The sequence below is a fragment of the Helianthus annuus genome, chromosome 7 (assembly GCF_002127325.2).
Source record: "Helianthus annuus cultivar XRQ/B chromosome 7, HanXRQr2.0-SUNRISE, whole genome shotgun sequence".
In the NCBI taxonomy this organism is placed as follows: domain Eukaryota; kingdom Viridiplantae; phylum Streptophyta; class Magnoliopsida; order Asterales; family Asteraceae; genus Helianthus; species Helianthus annuus.
The window spans coordinates 17,510,446-17,518,522 of record NC_035439.2 but is presented as its reverse complement, the minus strand read 5'-3'; the positions used below and the strand labels follow the sequence as shown (position 1 = coordinate 17,518,522).

The following is an 8,077-nucleotide window of genomic DNA, read 5'->3' as shown; positions in this document are numbered from 1 at the left end:
GGGGCCGTGTCCAACGGGCACGGGGCCGTGTCCAACGGACACGGGGCCGTGTCCAGCCTTCTGTTCAGCCTATAAATAGAGGAGCTTGGCTTCATTCCCTCTCATCCCTTGGCACACCACCTCTCTCACACTTCATCCACCACCCACCACCACCATAACACCATCATCCACCACCATCATCCATTGTCCATCATAGAGTGTGTGAGTCGTCTCGGGATCCAAGATTGATCGTAAGAGTTCTTGACAATCAAGGCCATGTTTGCCTAAGTCTCTTACATCACTTGGTGAAGACAAGTGTTTAGTATAATACTTTTTATTTTTAATCTTTTGCACTTTTTATTTGGTTTTGTATTAATGACTTTAATAACTAGTTACTTATGTTGAAGGTGATCTTTCCTTATCGTTTGTCCGTGGTGTCTTGGCATTATTTTACTGTCTATATAAAATAAAAGATTTTCACCATTCATATATCTCCACGGTCTATATGGAGGTATGTTGGCTACCTGGTCGGGGGTTAAGGGAACAGTTTGGTAAGGGTCTTGCCCTTGTTCAGCGTTTAGAGGTCCTGCTTGGGACCTGGGTCAAATTTAGTAGGATCTCCTTCAATGCCCATAGGTATTGGATGGCGGGGATCCAAACTCTTTGATCCCCTCATAAGTTAACTACTATTAATACTATAACCCGGCTATTTAGGACTGTATCCCTGCTGACTCAGACTACTTAGCCGAGGGTAACGTCACCGCCAGAAGCGGGGCCTACCACAATTTGCATTAATAACTTAATTCATTATCTTTCAATAATCCGACCCTTTAGGATTGTATCCTTGCTGACTCAAACTACTGGGTTGAGGGTAACGTCGCCTTCAAAAGAGGGGCCTACTACAATAACTAAGATAATCTCTTAAACAAGTGCAAAAATGCGAAAATAATCAAAGGTTATACTAATACACGTGTCGGATCCAAGTGATTCATCTTGTCTATCTGTTTTTATTTTATTTTTATTTTCAGCATTTAGTTAGTTTTTTATTTTCTTAGTTTAAAACATTTTTCTAACCATTTGATTTGATTAGACGTTGAGGATAAACCGGTATTAAAAGCTCTTGTGTCCTTGGACGACCTCGGTATCTTACCAACACTATACTACGTCCACGATGGGTGCACTTGCCCATATGTGTGTTTAGTGTTAGTAAATATCGTGTTTTATAAATTTAAAACTTGGCTAAAAGTGTAAAAAGGGGCTTAAATACTCATCAAAAATATAACACACTTCACGCACATCACTCCAAAACTTCGCAACCTTCCATGGGCTTGCGGACGAGGATCCCTATCTACATATTACTAATTTCTTAGAAATATGTGATACTTTTCGGATCAATGGAGCATCAAATGACGCCATCCGCCTTCGAATGTTTCCTTTCTCATTAAAAGACCGAGCAAAAGCTTGGCTCAACGCCCTCCCAGCTGGATCGGTAAACACATGGGATGAACTAGCCCAAAAATTTCTATATAAGTATTTCCCTCCCGCTAAAACGGCTAAATTAATGACTGAAATTAATACATATTCACAAGAGGATGGGGAATCCTTATATGAAACTTAGGAAAGGTTCAAGGAACTATTGCGAAAGTGTCCACATCACGGCCTTGCGATATGGCAACAAGTATCCACCTTCTATAATGGGTTGTTGCCACACACAAGGCAGACACTTGATTCTAGCTCCGGGGGACCTTTAGGTAATCGCCGCCCGTATGAAATATATAACCAAATTGAGGAAATTGCTCAAACCAATTTTCAGTAGCACACTCCCCGAGGCAATAAATCTATTGCTCCGGGCGCCCATAAGGTTGATGAAATCACTTCTTTACAAGCCCAAATCGAGGCTCTTTCTTCAAAAATAAAAAAATTGGAAATGACAAAAACAGTCTCGGTTATGGCTTGTGAAGGGTGTGGTGGGCCACATGAAAATTGGAGTTGTATGAAAGAAACAGACGATCAACAAGAGTCGGTTAGCTACATTGAAAATAGACCTAGGCCGTCGGGTCCTCCAACGGGCACTTACAACCAAGGATGGCGAAACCACCCTAACCTTGGTTGGAGAGAGCCCGGCAATGGTAGTAACCAACAAGCCCAACGAACAAACTTTCAACAACCAAGAAATGAGTCACAAAATTTCACTCAACAACAAGGTGGACGAGAAAGGCTTGAAGATACTGTATCTCGCCTCATCTCCGACACTGAAAAGAAAAACTCGGAAAGGTTTCTACAATTAGAATCAAATTTTAGAAACCAACAAGCTAGTATTCAAAACATAGAAAAACAATTAAATCAACTAGCTCAAAATTTTTCCGAGAGACCACAAGGTGCATTACCAAGCAATACCGAAACAAACCCGAAAGCGCAAGTTCATCTTATCACTTTACGAAACCGCACCGTGGGGCCTGCGGAAGCACCACCGCCGACAGAAGAGACTGTACCCCCGCCTCTGCAGGAGAAGAACCCCCCTCCATCATCAGAGCCTACCAAGGCTCCTCGAGTTCCGTACCCCGGTAGGTTAATTCGTCAAAAGACCAATGAGCAATTCGCAAAATTCGAAAGTCTATTAAAACAATTGCATGTCAATATTCCTTTTATTGATGTCCTAACCCAAATGCCCAAATACTCTAAGTTCATGAGGGACTTCCTCACTCATAAAAAGAAAATTGAATCCTTGCAATTAGTTAACTTAGGCGAAGAATGCTCTGCCCTCGTACTCAACAAACTTCCCCAAAAGAAAATCGATCCTGGAAGCTTCACGATTCCCTGCTCGATCGGGGACTCCCCTGTTCGTAATGCACTAGCCGACCTTGGGGCTAGCATTAACCTCATGCCTTCATCAATGTTTAAAAGACTCGGCCTAGGAACAAGGAGTCCTACAAAAATGAGCATACAACTTGCTGATCGATCCGTCAAATTCCCGCAAGGTGTCATCGAAAACATCCTAGTAAAGGTAAACAAATTTGTCTATCCGGCAGATTTTGTCATACTCGATATGGAAGAAGACACCGAAGTCCCCCTCATACTAGGGAGACCATTTCTCGCCACCGCACAAGCAGTGGTAGACATGAATGACGGAACGCTCACCCTAAGGTACGGAGATGATGAAGTAAAATTCGGGGTTGGGAAGAGAATAGAGGACGACGACCCGGTCAACTACATGAAGGTTATTGATTCGAGTTTGGATGCTGCTCTCCGACGGTGCAACATGGGATGCCAAACATCCCACTCAGAAAATATATAACCTCACATTGGGTCTAGCCAAGGACCCTTATAAACGTGGCGCACCACGGAGGCATTCCGCGGGACTATCCTTAGTTCAGTTTAATCTTTTAGTTTTAATTTGCAGGAATAAAACACACTCATGGTGGTAAAGGATGAAAAGGGGAACGAGAAACATGACCCCATGCACAAGAACAAGGCAACCCGACATCAATTTCTCTAATACAGAAGGTTCAACACGGGTCGTGTCCAACCAACACGGCCCCGTGCTGAACCCCCTGCAGAAAAACGCCCAGTTCAGGTAACTGGACACGGGCCGTGTTCACCAGACACGCCCACGTGTCCAGGCTTCTGTTTCTTTTCTTTAATTTTCGTTACTAGCACCTGAACACGGGGCCGTGTCCGAACTGCCAGTAACATAAAATCTTTGCTTTTAACACCATATTACACATATAATCAACCTAAAATTTTATTTTTGGGACACATTGAGGACAATGTGTAATTTAAGTGTGGGGGGGGGGGGGGGATGCTAAAACCTTGAAATTTTGTAAGTCCTAAAAACAAGCCTTACACAAAACTCTATTGGAACCGCTAATCACCCCAAATTTTTTTTTTTCAAAATTTTCAATTTTTTCTTTACTTGTCTAAAGTTTAAGTTGGGAATTCTAAGATTAATAAGGTTATATTTTTACAAGTTTACAACCAATAGCGTCGTGATAAAAAGAACCAACATACGAAAATTACGAAACGGCATGACAAGCTTGAGTTAAAATTTGATTATATATACTTGATCACATAGAAAAACCCATTCCCACAAAAAGTGAGTTTTGAGCCTTTATTGAGCATACAAATACACATCTTTAGACTAAATGCTCATTTTTCGTTTCTTGTGTGAATAGCCGCTTGGTTCTTACGACTCTAGAACTTGCCACGACGATTCATTCCTGGTCCTTACCAACTTAAACCCAAGTAAGTAAATGATGGAGCCATTAGGACTAACCCTTTTTCTTTCAAAACCATTATTTTCAATTTTCTTTTCACCCACCTAAAAAACTCCCCCTAGTTAACCCCTTTGAGCCTAAACCTTTCATTTCTTTACCCTAAAAACCCTTTTACCCACCAAAACCCTTTTTATTTTTACCCTTTATTTTAGTAACAAGCTCTGTTTTCGTGTGACTAAAAAAAATGATGATGAAGTTTGAAATAAACAAACAAAGCTCTTAAAACAAAAAGCTTGTTTGAAGAAATACTTCACAAAAAAAAATAAAAAGTCACTAAAACAAAATGTTTTACGAAAACCGACGCTTTTTACGCTTTTCGCTCCTTTCTACTAACCACTAACCCATTCACCCACCTTTAGCCTAAGCCTTTACCCAAAAAGTCCTCTTGATATTTACAAAGGTAACAAGTTAAAAAGGAGGAGGATTGATTGCTTCGCAAGCTTATGGTAGGAATAAGTTCCATGCCGCTCTCGAGTGATTCACTAAAAATACACCTTCGGCCGAGTGTGAGTGATTTCTCCCGTGAGGTATGTGAACTTGTATATAAATGGAATTTTAAAAAAGGCATGTTATGCCCAAATAAGTAATTTATCCTATGAAACGTTCTAAATAAATCATAACGAATAGGATTGTAAATAAATAAAAATAAAACCAAAAAAAAAATCTTGGATTCCCGACACTCTATGACAAGCCAAAACCTTCTCTTCTACCCATTCCATTTGAGAGTGTAAGCCACATATTAAAGAGTTTTGCTTGAGGACAAGCAAAAGTTCAAGTGTGGGGGTATTTGATGTGTGTAAAATGCAACATATAAAATACATCAAATAAGGCATAAAACTAACCCTTTTTAAGTACTAATGTTGGAAAAAGAATGCTTTTGTCTTCCTTTTGTATTTTCAGGATTAAATGAGCTCAAATTCAGAAAAGAAGCAAAAAGACAGCTAAATCTAATATAAATACAAGAAAAGGAACACAAGTGGATTGCCCGACCCCTCAACGGCATCCTCCCAAGCAAAATAGAGAAGACAGAAGACTGAACACGCCCCGTGCTCAGCCAGCACGGGGCCGTGCCCAAGAAGCAGCAGAAAAGACAAACCTATAGAAGCTTCTATTGCCCACCACGGGGCCATGTCCAGCGGACACGGGGGCGTGGCGAAAGTACAGCAAGCGCATTAATTGTAATTGCGAATTACAATTAATGAAGAGAGAGAGTGTCAGACAGGCACGGGGGCGTGTCCAGCGGACACGGGGTCGTGCCCAGCCTTCTGTTCAGCTTATAAATAGGAGTGCTTGGTTTCATTGCAACTCATCCCTTGGCACACCACCTCTCTCACATTTCATCCACCACCCACCACCACCATAACACCATCATCCACCACCATCATCCATTGTCCATCATAGAGTGTGTGAGTCGTCTCGGGATCCAAGATTGATCGTAAGAGTTCTTGACAATTAAGGCCATGTTTGCCTAAGTCTCTTACATCACTTGGTGAAGACAAGTGTTTAGTATAATACTTTTTATTTTTAATCTTTTGCACTTTTTATTTGGTTTTGTGTTAATGACTTTAATAACTAGTTGCTTATGTTGAAGGTGATCTTTCCTTATCGTTTGTCCGTGGTGTCTTGGCATTATTTTACTGTCTATATAAAATAAAAGATTTTAACCATTCATATCTCCACGGTCTATATGGAGGTATGTTGGCTACCTGGTCGGGGTTAAGGGAACGGTTTGGTAAGGGTCTTGCCCTTGTTCAGCGTTTAGAGGTCCTGCAAGGAACTGGGTCAAATTTAGTAGGATCTCCTTCAATGCCCATAGGTATTGGATGGCGGGGATCCAAACTCTTTGACCCCCTCATAAGTTAACTACTATTAATACTATAACCCGACTATTTAGGACTGTATCCCTGCTGACTCAGACTACTTAGTCGAGGGTAACGTCACCGCCAAAAGCGGGGCCTACCATAATTTGCATTAATAACTTAATTCATTATCTTCCAATAATCCATCCCTTTAGGATTGTATCCTTGCTGACTCAAACTACTGGGTTGAGGGTAACGTCGCCTTCAAAACAGGGGCCTACTACAATAACTAAGATAATCTCTTAAGCAAGTGCAAAAGTGCGAAAATAATCAAAGGTTATACTAATACACGAGTCGGATCCAAGTGATTCATCTTGTCTATCTGTTTTTATTTTATTTTTATTTTTCAGCATTTAGTTAGCTTTTATTTTCTTAGTTTAAAAACTTTTTCTAACTTTTTGATTTGATTAGACGTTGAGGATAAACCGGTACTAAAAGCTCTTGTGTCCTTGGACGACCTCGGTATCTTACCAACACTATACTACGTCCACGATGGGTGCACTTGCCCATATGTGTGTTTAGTGTTTGTAAATATCGTGTTTTTATAAATTTAAAACTTGGCTAAAAGTGTAAAAAGGGCTTAAAATATACATCAAAAATATATTACACTACACGCACATCACTGGCTAACAAATTATAAGTTAAAATTGAACAAATGATAAAGGAGATGGTTTGTGGTGGTTGACAATCAGAAACGGATGAGGGATCTGACCCCCTTGTTGTGACACCTGTGTCACCACCACCATCAAACAAATACCAAGCCAATGAAATATTGTATTTCATCCTTGGGATCTGTATAAATATGTGTATCTTTTGCACGTGTCAATTCTTGTTCGATTTCGGGCTTTAAATCGCTTTCTGGAAGGTTATACGCGATCTGATTCATAAATATAACCAGTTTAATGCAACAAACACTCCGGAATAGTGACATAGGCTTAACATACCTTAAATAACCCTTACATAACTTAGAAATAAGTTTTGGATGGTTTGGTATGCCGAAATCAAGTTTATTCGCTTACAGGGACTAAATTCGACAAACTGTGAAAGTATGTCAATTTGAACTGTAATGAACATTCCGGAACATGGCCATAAGTTAAAAACACCCTAAATATCCTTTACATAGCTTAGAAATAGGCTTTGAAGGGTTCGGTATGCTAAAATAAACTTTATTGATCAATAAAGACTAAAAGCGTCAAAAGTGCATAAGTTTGCATTTTTGCGCATATTTTACGTCCTGAATATATCCGGACATCCAAAAATTTATGTAATCATTAAAATATTTTATTTTAGTGATTGGCATGATAAAATTCCATTCGTCGCTTAATTTGGATCGTTTTTGCGTTCGTTACGACTTCCGTCGTAATTAACCGAATAACGCAACCGTACGGCCAAACGAACCGACATCCGTGATGTCTGTGAGCATATTTTAAGTTCCCTATACTTTAGTATCATTTTAGAGCCTTGAAATGAGGTTAAACGGGTTTAAAAGTGCCAAAAAAATCAAGTTTTACAAGTGCATGGACCATTTTTGAAAATTCTGGTAGATACATTGAACTTGGTCCATATTTTTAGGCATCCATGGTATTTCAAAACAATGTGCCACACATGGATGGTTTTGATCCTTGTTTTGCAATACCATTTGATGGTTTTAAGTATTCCCATGGTTTTGAAAACCATGTGCCCACATGTAAGGTCTAGATCAAAGCACGTTTTTCGACGAACGATCTTAACGGTACTTGAATTCCTATAAATACCCAAACCCATTTCACTCCCAAAGCATACTTGAATCTGATTTTGGCTCTCTAAGTTGAAGTTTATGCTTCATACCTGAGAGTAAATCGGATCAAGAGCTTGGGGGGACCTTCTGTAAGTATTCTTTCGCGTTTTTCGTTCGTTTTAGCGTTTAAGTCAAACTGTGTTTGACTTCCTGCTTTGACCAGTTTATGGTCAATGAGAAGTTCGTTT

General features: G+C 39.9%; 1 non-coding gene across 1 annotated transcript; it reads right to left on the bottom strand.

The window, feature by feature from the left end:
* Positions 1-1,534: 1,534 nt before the first annotated feature.
* On the bottom strand, positions 1,535-1,641 carry LOC118480699. Its single transcript, XR_004863677.1, has one exon. It is a non-coding gene; the product is annotated as a small nucleolar RNA R71 (small nucleolar RNA).
* Between the last annotated feature and the right edge of the window lie 6,436 nt (positions 1,642-8,077).